Here is a 16,093-nt window from a genome sequence, read left to right as displayed (position 1 = left end):
CTCTACAAGCCACAAGGGAGTAGCATGATATACTTAAAGTGATGAAAGGGAAGAACCTAAAACCAAGATTACTCTACCTGGCAAGGATCTCATTCAGATTTGATGGAGAAATCAAAAGCTTTACAGACAAGCAAAAGCTAAGAGAATTCAGCACCACCAAACCAGCTCTACAACAAATGCTAAAGGAACTTCTCTAAGTGGGAAACACAAGACAAGAAAAGAACCTGCAAAAACAAACCCATAACAATTAAGAAAATGGTAATAGGAACATACATATCGATAATTACCTTAAACATGAATGGATTAATGTTCCAACCAAAAGACACAGGCTCCCTAAATGGATACAAAAACAAAACCCAACTATATGCTGCCTACAAGAGACCCACTTCAGACCTAGGGACACATACAGACTGAAAGTGAGAGGATGGAAAAAGATATTCCATGCAAATGGAAATCAAAGAAAGCTGGAGTAGCAATATTCATATCAGATAAAATAGACTTTAAAATAAAGAATGTTACAAGACACAAGGAAGGACACTACATAATGATCAAGGGATCAATCCAAGAAGAAGATGTAAAAAAGATAAATATATATGCACCCAACATAGGAGCACCTCAAAACATAAGGCAACTGCTAACAGCTATAAAAGAGGAAATCAACACTAACACAATAATAGTGGGGGACTGTAACACCTCACTTACACCAATGGACAGATCATCCAAGCAGAAAATTAATAAGGAAATACACGCTTTAAATGACACAATAGACCAGATAGATTTAATTGATATTTATAGGACATTCCACCCAAAAACAGCAGATTACACTTTCTTCTCAAGTATGTACAGAACATTCTCCAGGATAGATCACATCTTGGGTCACAAATCAAACCTCAGTAACTTTAAGAACATTGAAATCATATCAAGCATCTTTTCTGACCACAACACTATGAGATTAGAAATTAATTACAGGGAAAAAAACACAGACACATGGAGGCTAAACAATAAGTTACTAAATAACCAAGAGATCACTGAAGAAATCAAAGAGGAAATCAAAAAATACCTAGAGACAAATTAAAATGAAAACACGATGATCCAAAACCTATGGGATGCAGCAAAAGCAGTTCTAAGAGGGAAGTTTATAGCAATACAAGCCTACCTCAAGAAACAAGAAAAATCTCAAATAAACTATCTAACCTTACACCTAAAGGAACTAGAGAAAGAAGAACAAATAAAACCCAAAGTTATCAGAAGGAAAGAAATCATAAAGATCAGAGCAGAAATAAATGAAATAGAAACAAAGAAAACAATAACAAAGATCAATAAAACTAAGAGCTGGTTCTTTGAGAAGATAAACAAAATTGATAAACCATTAGCCAGACTCATCAAGAAAAAAAGGGAGAAGACTCAAATCAACATAATTAGAAATGAAAATGGAGAAGTAACAATTGACACTGCAGAAATACAAAGCATCCTAAAAGACTACTACAAGCAACTCTATGCCAAAAAAATGGACAACCTGGAAGAAATGGACAAGTTCTTAGAAAGGTATAATCTTCCAAGACTGAACCAGGAAGATATAGAAAATATGAACAGACCAATCACAAGTAATGAAATTGAAACTGTGATTAAAAATCTTCAAACAAAAAGAAGCCCAGGACCAGATGGCTTCACACGTGAATTCTATCAAACATTTAGAGAAGACCTAACACCCATCCTTCTCAAACCCTTCCAAAAAATTGCAGGGGAAGGAACACACCCAAATTCATTCTACAAGGCCACCATTACCCTGATACCAAAACCAGACAAAGATACTACAGAAAAAGAAAATTACAGACCAATATCACTGATGAATATAGATGCAAAAATCCTCAACAAAATACTAGCAAACAGAATCCAACAGCACATTAAAAGGATCATACACCATGACCAAGTGGGATTTATCCCAGTGATGCAAGGATTCTTCAATATATGCAAATCAATCAATGTGATAAACCATATTAACAAATTGAAGAATAAAAACCATACAATCATCTCAATCGATGCAGAAAAAGCTTTTGACAAAATTAAACACCCATTTATGATAAAAACTCTTCAGAAAGTAGGCATAGAGAGAAACTACCTCAACATAATAAAGGCCATATATGACAAACCCAGAACAAACATTCTCAATGGTGAAAAACTGAAAGCATTTCCTCTAAGATCAGGAACAAGACAAGGATGTCCACTCTCACCACTATTATTCAGCATAGTTTTGGAAGTCCTAGCCATAGCAATCAGAGAATAAAAAGAAATAAAAGGAATCCAAATTGGGAAAGAAGAAGTAAAACTGTCACTGTTTGCAGATGACATGATACTATACATAAAGCATACTAAAGATGTCACCAGAAAACTACTAGAGCTAATCAATGAATTTGGTAGAATTGCAGGATACAAAATTAATGCACAGAAATCTCTTTCATTCCTATACACTAATGATGAAAAATCTGAAAGAGAAATTAAGGAAACAGTCCCATTTACCACTGCAACAAAAAGAATAAAATGCCTAGGAATAAACCTACCTAGGTAGACAAAAGACCTGTATGCAGAAAACTATAAGACACTGATGAAAGAAATTAAAGATGATACAAACAGATGGAGAGATATACCAATTTCTTGGATTGGAAGAATCAACATTGTGAAAATGACTATACTACCCAAAGCAATCTACAGATTCAATGCAATCCCTATCAAATTACTAATGGCATTTTTTACAGAACTAGAACAAAAAATCTTAAAATTTGTATAGAGACACAAAAGACCCCTAATAGCCAAAGCAGTCTTGAGGGAGAAAAGCAGAGCTGGAGGAATCAGGCTCCCGCACTCCAGACTATATTACAAAGCTACAGTAACCAAGACAATATGGTACTGGCACAAAAACACAAATATAGATTAATGGAACAGGATGGAAAGCCCAGAGCTAAACCCACGCACCTATGGTCAACTAATCCATGACAAAGGAGGCAAGGATATACAATGGAGAAAAGACAGTCTCTTCAATAAGTGGTGCTGGGAAAACTGTATAGCTACATGTAAAGAATGAAATTAGAACACTCCTGAACACCATACAAAAAAATAAACTCAAAATGGATTACAGACCTAAATGTAAGACTGGACACTATAAAACTCTTAGAGAAAACATAGGAATAACACTCTTTGACATAAATCACAGCAAGATCTTTTTTGGTCCACCTCCTAGAGTAATGGAAATAAAAACAAAAATAAACCAATGGGACCTAATGAAACTTAAAAGCTTTTGCAAAGCAAAGGAAACTACAAACAAGATGAAAAGACAACCCTCAGAATGGGAGAAAATATTTGCAAATGAATCAACGGACAAAGGATTAATCTCCAAAATATATAAACAGCTCATGTAGCTCTATATTAATGAAACAAACAACCCAATGCAAAAATGGGCAGAAGACCTAAATAGACATTTCTCCAAAGAAGACATACAGATGGCCAAGAAGCACATGAAAACCTGCTCAACATCACTAATTATTAGAGAAATGCAAATCAAAACTACAGTGAGGTAGAATGGGCATCATCAGAAAATCTACAAACAACAAATGCTGGAGAGGGTGTGGTGAAAAGGGAACCCTCTTGCACTGTTGGTGGGAATGTAAATTGATACAGCCACTATGGAGAACAGTATGGAGGTTCCTTAAAGAACTAAAAGTAGAATTATCATATGACCCAGCAATCCCACTGCTGGGCATATACCCAGAGAAAGCCATAATTCAAAAAGATGCATGCACCCCAATGTTCATTGCAGCACTATTTGCAATAGCCAGGTCACGGAAGCAACCTAAATTCCCATCGACAGACAAATGGATAAAGAAGATATGGCACATATATACAATGGAAAATTACTCAGCCATAAAAGGGAACGAAACTGGGTCATTTGTAGAGACGTGGATGGATCTAGAGACTATCATACAGAGTGAAGTAAGTCAGAAAGAGAAAAACAAATATCGTATATTAGCGCATATATATGGAACCTAGAGAAATGGTACAGATGAACCAGTTTGCAGGGCAGAAATAGAGACACAGATGTAGAGAACAAACGTATGGACACCAAGGGGGGAAAGTGGTAGGGGGGTGGTGGTAATGTGATGAATTGGGCGATTGGGATTGACATATATACACTAATATGTATTAAATGGATAACTAATAAGAACCTGCTGTATAAAAACATAAATAAAATAAAATTCAAAAATTTAAAATAAAACAAACAAAAAAACCCCACAGGTGGTCTTGGCTCCAGTGTCAGTGCTCTCAGCTCTCATGCTACACTGCCTCACTTAATCCTCACAGCAAATATACAAGGTGGGTACTGTTATTGTCTCCATCTTACAGGCAAAAAATGTAGGCACAGGGAGGCTAAGGAACTGTCCAGTATCACAGAGCTGGTAAGTGCTTCAGGCAAGACTGGACTGGTATCCATCATTCTGATCCTTATCTAACCACAGGAAGAGAGATGCTATTTTCGTACATTTAGCCATCCAGAGAGAGAAGGAATTGCCTGGAAAGCATGTGAAGCTTTCATAACCTTCAAATGCTGAGCCCCTGGGCTTTAGACATGCCCTTTCTCAGGCTTCATGCTGAGCTGGACTTCCTCTCCGAGCAGTTCCATCATTCCTGCACTCTACTAGCAATGCTGAGAACACAGGTGCCCTTGACTAAATGCAGACTTATACAGTCCTGCCATTGTACACAGAGGGGACATCTCTTCCCTGAGGAGCGCACAGCATACTTAAGCACCTACACACTGAGCTTTCATCCTCTTTGTGGCCAGGCCCCCAGGACGCTTTGAGAAGGGACAGCCAGTACCACCAAGCCCTCTGGGCTCCTATTTGGGAAATACTGTTGTTTTCTGAAGGGGAACAAGAGCGATCAAAGAGGAAGCACAGAGGATGTGTACGGCCATGACCATACAACAACTTGCTTTATGTCCATTTATGAAGCTCATCTCTTTCCCCCTGCCCAGGCAAGGCCTATCCTGCCCAATATAGTGAGTTTGAGGGATACTGGGTCTGATCAAGGAAAAAGAAAGGACCAAAGGTTTAGGGCAACACTTTGATAGGTTTGCATGCAGGAGACGGGGAGGGAAGTCCCAAACAGCATGGGACCATCAGAGGCTCTGGCGGAACAGGGCAGCACCCAGAAGAGTAGGAGGGTAAGGGAACTCCCAGGGAGAGGGGGTGGGGGAGGCACTTACACATTTAGATGAGGGCGCTCAGCAGCCCCTCTGGGAGTCTCTGTGTCAGGGCTCTACCAAAGGGCAGCAGCAGAGCGAAGTCTCTAACAGCTACGAAGTTTCTCTGTTCTGTGGCTCACAGATGCTGGAAGCAGTTTCTCAGGGTATGCAAAGCAGGCCATTTCTAAACAGCTAAAAATCTGCTCATCTAGGCTGTGTTTAAAACAACCGAATTCGTTATAAATATGAAAATTTGGCTTTGGTGCCCACAGGCTTTTGAGTTCATGGATCCCAGCCTGTTGTCTTCACAAGTCAGGAGCCAATGAACAGGGGCCCTCTTTTGCTTATTTATGTAACATCTTAAGACCCAGTAGGAAGTGCAGCCAAACACACCCAGCACCCACCGCTCCACCAGGCCCAAACTGATGCACACCCGAATTCTGGATTCAGGGTTCTGACCTGAGAACCCACCTTGAATGCTGGTCATTGGCAGTGGCTGGTGATTGATTCCCACCTCACCATCCCTTCATCAGCACAAAAGCAGAGAAATCTAACATTCAGACAATAAATAATATATATGCAAAAGGAATGTGTAGGAGGGTATTTTAACTGCAAGAATCTAGTGAGCAGAGAGGTGTGCGTCCACCCAAGTGTGAGTGTTGTTGTCTAATTTCACCAGCAGGTGACGCTATTACATTACATATCAGAGAGGGTCTACCTTCCACCCTAGGGTCTGAAAAGAAAGCATGCTTAAATTCCTTATACTCTGGTCACTAGCTCTAGCCAAGCCCTACGTAATCATGGACATCTACAATAACACGTGTGATATTAAACCCATTCACTATGCAATCCAGCAGATTCCTCCAAGACCCTCAGGAAATTCAGTACACGTATTTAATTTTTGGAAAACAAAACAAAATCTATTTACTAGACAGTCTACCTGCTCCTGGCTCCATAGGACACTAAATAAATAAAATGACTACTCCATTACTCGTTCTGTATTGTTGAACATATTATCTAACAGAGAAGGTTCTCTCTATATAATATTGTTTATTGTTTTTTAATTTGAAAGCATTCCAAGGCCCAGATAAATAGGTGAACTCAAGTCTGAGGGATTTCACTTTGGAGATCTGAAAGTCTTTGTACGTCTGTAGGATTGGGGCGTGCGGCAGGAACAGAGCCATTCTTTCCTTATCTGTCCTGTTAGCCTGAAATTCAGGTCCAAGTTCTGTTCTCAGGCCCTTTTATTTTCACACCATATTTTCTTCTGAGAAACTCATTGTCTACCATCGACTCAAAGTCCATTCTCATGCCCAAAGCTCTGTCTCCAGCATTTCTAAGCCATCACCTATTACAGGTCTTGCTACTGCTCAAACTTAAAATGTTGGAAATTGGGCCCATCTTCTCTCTCCCCTAAACCACTTCCTTCTTCTCATTTTCCTATTTCTGTTAATGGCCTCCCATCTCCTCTACCCCTCAGTGTATTATCTTTGACTCTTTCCTCCCGTCCACAGCCTCCCAATTCAGTCCTTCCCTAAGTCCTTTCTAGTCTATTTCTGTAAAGTGCTTGCATCTCTCCAAACTGTTTCTTGAGCCCTTTGTACGTGCAAGGACTCCTGTGCTGTGTTAAGGCCTTGGACTTGGCGCCAGTCTACTTTTCGTTCTTTTGGCTGCATTGAAGCAAAACTCATAAAGCAGTACATATCAATAAATTGAATTACCAAAAATCTAATTTTAACTTAAATAGAAGGAACTGATGCAGTTTGGTTTTTTATTCTTTTTGTCACAATAAGTGATTTCACGTGTCTTCAGAATAAAATATAACAAAGCTGAATTAAGTGAGCTTTGAGATTGCTGAGTAGAAATTGGGCCCCTTATGTAAAGCAGGTGTGATGACTCTGCAGCCCAGTGTAAGGCAGGGAATTCCCCTACTTTCCTGGGCATAGTAATCATCTGGGGAAGCTTGTTGATAAAATGCAAATTCCTAGAGTCCATATCCTGATACACTGATTCGGTAGATTTGGAAGGAAGCTGAGGACTCTGCATCTTTAAACAAAATACAACAGAAATCTAAGGAGCATTTTAAGGAAAAAGTCACGGAGAAGAAAATCCAAGTATTTAATATAGAAATAAAATATTGTCCTTACACCATTAAATTGCTTTATACAACTACTCTTAGTCACCTCATTTATGTTATTTGATCCCGTAATTCTCTCCCAAGAGCTGTTTCCTAAAATCCTATCTTTAGAAGCTCATATCTTTGGTTTCTAGTCTTATCTCAAGTTTAAATTTCAATCTTGGTGGAAGTAAAACCTCAGCATAGATCAATCCACTCATACCACATGAGTGTTTCAGACCCTGTTCTTGGAAAAGCAGGAAGTAGGCAAGACTCCTGAAAGGAGAAAGAAGGTGTCACAACATGCTCAAGTAGGCTGGGGAGCCAACGTAATTTACTACATTAAGTAAATTATTTCAGGAATTTCCCAGGGTTTCCTCACAGCAGGCAGGGGTGTGGCAGTCTGAGGCTCATTGCAAATGGTAGCTGAGGAGTGGAATGGGCTCAGGAACCCAAAACCCTGCAAGCTTCCCAAATATAGGCCATGACCCCTCGTATTAATGCTGGCCTGGGGCACAGGTGAGCGAGCTGGGCTAAAGCACGGGACCAGGCAGACAAGCCTAAGGGAAAGGGCAGGTGAAGGGCCTTTGGCTTTCCTTACCACACACACTAACCCAAGTCCTGTGTGCTCCAGACTTTCTTATGTTAGTGCAGGGGCCTAATGTAGCTCCCAAACACAGTGCTATTATAAATTCTTCTATTTCCCATCTTCTAGAATTTTATTTAACTTTTTAAGGTTTTGCTGTTTGGTTAGAACCCACTTGTTCCAGGCAAGTGGGAGTAGCTCAGAGGCCTGTGTGTAGCCTTCTCTCCTTACACTTCATAGAGAGGATCCAGAGAGGCAGTGACTGTCAGGTCCTGGAAGTTCTTCCTGGTTTTTGGCATCTGGGGACTTGTCCAGCCTATTTTATGGCCATCATTCAAACTTGTATTTGTTTTAAAGTGTTATATAGTTTTGCTTTTGTTTTCCAAAAATTAAATACGGGTGAGGTTCCGTTCAGTCACAAAGTCACAGTGAGTGTCTCTCTCCCCTCCTGATGCCACTCAAATGCAGACATAGAAGAATCCCCATGGTTCATCCATGGGCAGCTGCTCCCATTTTATAACTGACCCGCCCTGTGGTATCTGATTGTCTTGCTGCATCTGAGAAGAGATTTTGCTCTGAAACAGATATTTTCAAGGCCGGTGTACTTTGTCTTTTCTTTTCTTGACTGACCTTGTAAGTCCCTTAATGGTCATGTGCTCTGCCTCAAACTGCATTTTAATATTTTATTTTATTGTTCCAGTAATATTTAGTATTTAGTAATATTTTCATGAAATATGTTTTATTTATTCAACAGATATTCATTGAGTGCACTGTTTGAAGGGCTGCAGCTAACAGTGGATAAGAATCCTTGCCTTCATGGGGCTTACATAAAATTTATTTTAATTAATTAGTTATTACATGATTATAATAATATCTTAAAATTTTATGGGATTGTGGTAACCTCAATCTGACTTAGAAGATCCGGCTGATAAGTTATACTGAGCATATTTTTGCAGAGAAGGTTAAATACAAGGCCAAGAAGTTTATATTTAATTGGGTAGGAGACAAGGAGTCCTTGGAGGCTTTTGATGAGGAAAATGGCATCAACAGAGGATCCCAGGCTTGACAGTAGTGAGTAGATGTGAGTAGATGGACTTCGTGGTGTTTTGGGGCTAACTTTCACAGGGTTCCTCTACTTTATTCTCACTCTGTCACTTACGTGGGCTTGTCAAATTTCTGACAACCCCAAATCAAAAAAATATGTACGTTGGCCCCAAATCAACCACCCTGCAGGGAACCTCCAAGTGACAATGGTGAGCCAGCCATGCACTTGGCAACTCTCCCACCACAAAAACAGCAAAGTCACAGCACCCAGCAGAGTGCTTCCCCGATCACCAGACCTCAACTAGCACTGACTCCCTGAGGTCTTTTTTATTTTTGTTCACAGTCTTTGTCACCAATTGACATTACATAATATGTTGTTTATCGGCTCCTTCTCTCCACTAGAGGGTAAACTTCTTGAGAGCAGGATTTTGTCTATTTTGTTTATTGTGTTGGACGAGGAGGGCCTGGCGTATAGTACATGCTCAATAAGCATTTGGTCTGAGATCCAGCGGAGGAGCATCATGGGAACGTGTTCAGTGACCCTTTAACCAAATTTTGGGGTGCATATTTGATTAAGCATTATTTCAGGAATTTTCCTAGGATGATGCTATACAGTCAGTGTGTCAGAGCCAGAGGCAGTTTGCCACATGAGGAGGACATGAGGAGCGGTGGAGAGAAGAGGTCTTCCACACCCATAATGCGATGATGCAGAATGAGATATCGATGAAATTAACCTAATATGGCATATTGGGTGAGATCCACAGGAAGTGCTGAAATAATAATATTGGGTAGTTTTCTGACCTAGAGGGATGAATGATTAAGCAATTAATTTCTTGGATCTTGGTTAATGGGATTTCCTCTGTGTTGTTTATAAAATATGAGACACAGTGTTCTGAATTTTGACTTATTTTGTTTCTTGATGGATAAGTTTGTCCTAGTTAGTCCTGCAGGCACAATAGTAATCAACCAAGAGTGTGGTTTACACTCTGGTCTTCCTTGCAAAACATTCAGTAAATATTTCGGCTTTTACAAATCGTATCTTTGTTTACTGATCAGAGGTCACTGCACCATCACTCAAGGTAAAACATACACAGCAATCTCTGCTTGAAGAAGGGTAGCAACACATGTCACCTTTCAGGGATGAAGCAACATCCTTCGAAATGTCAATAAGAAGTTAGCCTTTATACACAGTGTATTCTTTGTGGACTTAACTTGGAACAGAAAGGATTATAGTACAATCACAGTAAGGTAGTAAACTAACCCAAGCAGTTACAATTTAAAACAAAGATACAAGCCTTACAAATGTTTATTTGCCCTCATTCAAGACAGAATGTTAAAGTAAATGTAGGCATTAAGTGAGATAAGATGAATCATTTTGTTGATCTGACAGCATTCTTACCTTCCCTCCTTCTTTGGGAATAGATAATTGTTTTTCTCCAAAGATAATTTGTTGGCCAAAAATGACCAGAGTTTCTTAGAGGAATGAAAATTAATAGTGAAAATTCTTTCATAGGGCAAGGGATCTCAAATTGCAAATTTCATGATAATAGAAACAAACAAACACGACAGAAACTCAGTAATGGACCAACTTGGCACAGCAAACACTTAAATCTACCTTCTCCAATCCAATTAGTGTCAATCCAGGGCAGCCTCAGCACATTGCTTAATCTCCAGCCAGTATTAAAAATGGCTGATTCTTGGCCATTTTGGGCTCTGGATGTAATTCAGATTAGGATAATCCTTCTCTCTTAACGCACTCAGTTGCTTAATTTCATGCATAATTAATTAAATCCCATCCGTAGCAGTTTTTGAACATCCCTGCCCTCAGCCAGATGCCTCCATGGACACATCCAATGAAAATTTCTTTGTAAAGTTAAGAAGCTCAAAACCCAACCTGTGACTGCTGCCCCACCCCCAGGGAGAACTCTATATTACGTGCCCCACGTTGTTCTTCTGTCTTTGATTTACATAGTGAAACCAAAAGCATATTGTTCATAGACTATCAAGAAAACATTTTCATTTTCACTTTCCCTGGGTTATTTTTATAAACAAAGCAAATATTCTAACAGACAACTTAGCTTGGACTGATTTTCAACAGTGTCAACAGGTCATTTCTTTCTGCCTATTTTGAGGAAATCCAATTCTGAAGAGTAATCCTATAAATTAGGTCTATAAATTGTTTCTTATTAGAAAAATAGACATATCATTGTCAGCATTGATTTGAGCTTCCTTGGACCACCCAACTGACGTATCTTCCTTTAAGCTACTGAGAGAATTCAATTCATCAACTCCTATTTACTTGAACCATGTGGTCAGCATTGAAAAACTGCTTCCATCTAAAACTGGGCTGAAAATACAAGCGTTATAAAATAAGTAAAATTCAGGTTTGAGAAAGACGGTAACAGCCAACCTTGTTTCTAATCCAGAGAAGAAGACAGATAGGCAGATTAGATAGTTAAGATAGATGTAAATATATGTTCATACAATCACACACACCTGTGCATATGCATACACACATTATTTTTTAAAATCCATAAACTCCACTAGCAACCCATTCCATCAGTGAATAAGTTTGGTTCTCATAATAACATTTTGTATCTGTATATCACCTTAGATTAAGAAGTGTTTCATGATTCTATTTACAGTCATGGTTAAGAGTGCAGGCCCTGGACCCATGGATTTGGAACCCCGTTCTGGCACAGTGACCTTGCATATATCATCATAACCTCCTAAAGACTCTCTTCATTCATAAGATGCAGATAATCAGATCTACCTACAAGGTTTGTTGTGAGGATAAATGACAGAGTATACAAAACAACATCAACTAAACTACAGCATGACGTGAAACATAAAGATGATGCTCAGAATCAGTGGTTCTTTCTATTAATCCTTTAGGTCTTTATCATCTGTTACAGGTCAGGAAGTCTTAACTTTAACTCTACATAATCCAATTCAAATTCAGCAAATAATTTGGAGCAGAGGTGAACGAAACAGAAAAGGGGGCTCATAGGGTGCATGATCAATATACATGAAGACTGTTAGCAATATTTTGAAATATTTGAAAATTATATTTTCAAATCAGAGCACAAATAGTTGGATAATAGGTGATTTGGAAAATTATTATTCCGGTAAGCAAGCTCATTGACCTCTGCATTAAATAAAATGATTATTTTGGCTTAAATATTACCTCTGCTATTTTCTCAGAAAACCAACTGGGGAGTAGAAGAAATTTGATTTAAGAAATACTCTTCTTTCCTGGAATTCATTAATCATTTACAATTTATCAGAGAAAAAATGTGTCCCAAACATGGATGAGAACAACTAGTTAAAATTTAACAAACCTAAGTGACTGAATGCAAGGCCAATGTAGGTCACTAAGTCACTGTTGGCCATTTTCTCTCAGAGAGCATCTTTTCTGATAGGATTCTGATTTAGGACTTGAGACTGTGGTAAAAGAACAAGTCTCTTCTATAAAATTCTGATAACACATATCAGATTCCAAGGCAAGTCAGCAAAAACCAGAATATACTGCACTTCTAAAACTGGATAAGATAGAATTTCCAATTTCCCAATTTAACTGTTTATTAACCTTGTGAGTATGAAGTTATATATATATTATATATATGTTAACCTAAAAGGTAAACATAAAGTTATAAATTGTTACCTTACATTCAAGAAATCAATATTTTATGGTCTTCAACAAAAAGAACTACAATGACAACATGCTCTGCCCAACACACTTACTGGTAGGACAGACACCTTTTCATACGGCGAGCAGACTGGTTCTATTATCATTTCATCTTTGATGGGTAGAATTAATTTAGGTGGCATTTCCACCTAAATTAGACAACAAGATGCTCTCTGCTCTGGGGAGCATTACAGTATCAACCTGCAGTTAGTTGCAGATAGCTTCCCAATTATCCTAACACCATACTAATGCCATATATTGAATAATTTTTTCTATCATCACTGATATGCAATGCCAACTTGATTATAGTAAACACCAAAATAAATTTAGGCTTATATCTCAAAAATATTTATCTATCTACCTATAGTATTATATTGTTTAAAAATTCAATAGCACATTGTTTAAAAAATTATGGATTTATAATATGCTTTAATATTTGAGAGATAGTTTTGCCCTCATTTTTCTTCTTCTTGTTTAGAATTTTCCAAGATAATTTTCTCTCTTTTTTCATTTGAACTTTAGAAACATCTTATCTAGTTCTTAAAAAAGGAAGAAAGAAAGGAAGGAGAAGAAGAAAAAATCTCATTTTTAGCTTTATTGCAATATCAATACAGTTCTAAATTATCATGGAAATAATTGATACTTTTATTGATTCTTTTTATTTAGGCATAAAACATGAGTATTTTTCCAGTTCTTATTTTGTATCCTGATAGTATTATTTGGAATTTTTAATAATATCAATCTTCCTGCTTATTTCTTGTTAAATTTTTCCTTAGATATTTTATCTAGTTGAGTCTGTGTGGTGGAAATTATAGGTGCAATTTTTTCTTCCATTATATATTTTAACTGGTTGTTGTTTCTGTAGACGATGGCTATCTTGATTTCTAATTAGTAATTTTTATATACCCACCTTACCAATAGCTACTTTCTAACTGATTATTCATTTACCTTTACATAATTACCCTTGCCGAAGTCATTTATTTTTGCAATTTGGGAGTTTTAAGGGCTATTAGAAATGTAAACTTTATTCAAACTTTATTTATTTATTCCAGCCCAATTCAATTTAGTGTCATCAAATGATTATTGAGTGTTTAATATTGTTATGCTAGGGGCAATAGCCATAAAAATCAGTTTACAATCTAATGAGGTGGATGCAGCATGTGTATATACAATTCTAGGTTGCTATAAATGTTATGAAAGAGGTGGAGCTGGCCTCCAGAGCTTGGGTTTTGGTTTTGGAGGAAGCAGGAATCAAGACACAGCCAGAGATGCAGGAGTTTGTGTGAAGGCAATCTAGGCTGAGGGAGCAGCATGTAAAAAAAGAAACACATGTGAGAGATGGGAAAATATGGTGCACGTTAGGGATATTATGTGATTCAATTTGGTTAGACTAGAGAGTGTTGGAAATAGAATCAAGAGAGAAAAAGTAACAGTGGTAGGAAGGGACATTTGTTATGTTTACATTCACTGTGATGGGATATAGAAAGTCATGGAAGGTTTTTGAGCAGGTGACTGTCATAATCAGAGCTCCATTTATAGGAAGATGAATCTGTCTGCAATATGACAACTGATTTGGAGCAGGAGGTAACTGAAGTGGAGGAAGGGAAATCAGTTAATAGGCAGCATAGACAAGCAGTCTAGACAAGAAATAAAAGGGTCTTCTCTAGGACATTGGCCATGGAAATAGAAAATAGCAATAAAACAGAAGTGACAGTGAAGGCTTCCCTGGTGGTGCAGTGGTTAAGAATCCACCTACCCGAATTCTATCAAACATTTAGAGAAGAGCTAACACCTATTCTTCTCAAACTCTTCCAAAATACAGCAGAGGGAGGAACACTCCCAAACTCATTCTATGAGGCCACCATCACCCTGATACCAAAACCAGACAAAGATGTCACAAAGAAAGAAAACTATAGACCAATATGACTGATGTACATAGATGCAAAAATCCTCAAGAAAATACTAGCAAACGGAATCCAACAGCACATTAAAAGGAACATACACCATGATCAAGTGGGGTTTATCCCAGGAACGCAAGGATTCTTCAGTATACACAAATCAATCAATGTGATAAACCATATTAACAAATTGAAGGAGAAAAGCCATGTGATCATCTCAATAGATGCAGAGAAATCTTTCGACAAAATTCAATACCCATTTATGAAAAAAACCCTTCAGAAAGTAGGCATAGAGGGAACTTAACATACTAAAGGCCATATATGACAAACCCACAGCCAACATAATTCTCAATGGTGAAAAACTGAAAGCATTTCCACAAAGATCAGGAACAAGACAAGGTTGCCCACTCTCACCACTATTATTCAACATATTTTTGGAAGCTTTAGCCACAGCAATCAGAGAAGAAGAAGAAATAAAAGAAATCCAAATTGGAAAAGAAGAAGTAAAACTCTTACTGTTTGCAGGTGACATGATACTATACATAGAGAATCCCAAAGATGATACCAGAAAACTACTAGAGCTAATCAATGAATTTCATAAAGTAGCAGGGTACAAAATTAATGCACAGAAATATCTTGCACTCCTATACAATAACAGTGAAAGATCAGAAAGAGAATTAAGGGAACAGTCCCATTTACCATTGCGACAAAAAGAATAAAATACCTAGGAATAAACCTAACTTAAGCAGACAAAAGACCTGTATGCAGAAAACTATAGACACTGATGAAAGAAATTAAAGATGATACAAACAGGGCTTCCCTGGTGGCGCCGTGGTTGAGAGACTGCCTGCCGATGCAGGGGACACGGGTTCGTGTCCTGGTCCGGGATTATCCCACATGCAGCGGAGCGGCTGGGCCCGTGAGCCATGTCCACTGAGCCTGCGCTCTGCAATGGGAGAGGCCGCAACAGTGAGAGACCCGCATACCGCAAAAAAAAAAAAAAAAAGATGATACAAACAGATGGATAGATATGTTCTTGTTCTTGGATTGGAAGAATCAACATTGTGAAAATGACTATACTACCCAAAGCAATCTACAAATTCAATACAATCCCTATCAAACTACCACTGGCATTTTTCACAGAACTAGAACAAAAAATTTCACAATCTGTATGGAAACACAAGACCCTGAATAGCCAAAACAATCCTGAGAAAGAAAAACAGAGCTGGAGGAATCAGGCTCCCGCACTTCAGACTATACTACAAAGCTACAGTAAGGTACTGGTACAAAAACAGAAATATAGATCAATGGAACAGGATAGAAAGCCCAGACATAAACCCACACACATATGGTCCACCTTATCTTTGATAAAGGAGGCAAGGATATACAGTGGAGAAAAGACAGCCTCTTCAATAAGCAGTGCTGGGAAAACTGGACAGCTACATTTAAAAGAATGAAATTAGAACACTCCCTAACACCATACACAAAAATAAACTCAAAATGGATTAAAGACCTAAATGTAAGG

This window comes from Monodon monoceros, unplaced genomic scaffold (assembly GCF_005190385.1).
Source record: "Monodon monoceros isolate NGI ecotype Baffin Bay Population unplaced genomic scaffold, NGI_Narwhal_1 Super_Scaffold_20, whole genome shotgun sequence".
In the NCBI taxonomy this organism is placed as follows: Eukaryota; Metazoa; Chordata; class Mammalia; order Artiodactyla; family Monodontidae; genus Monodon; species Monodon monoceros.
This window is presented reverse-complemented; position numbering follows the sequence as displayed.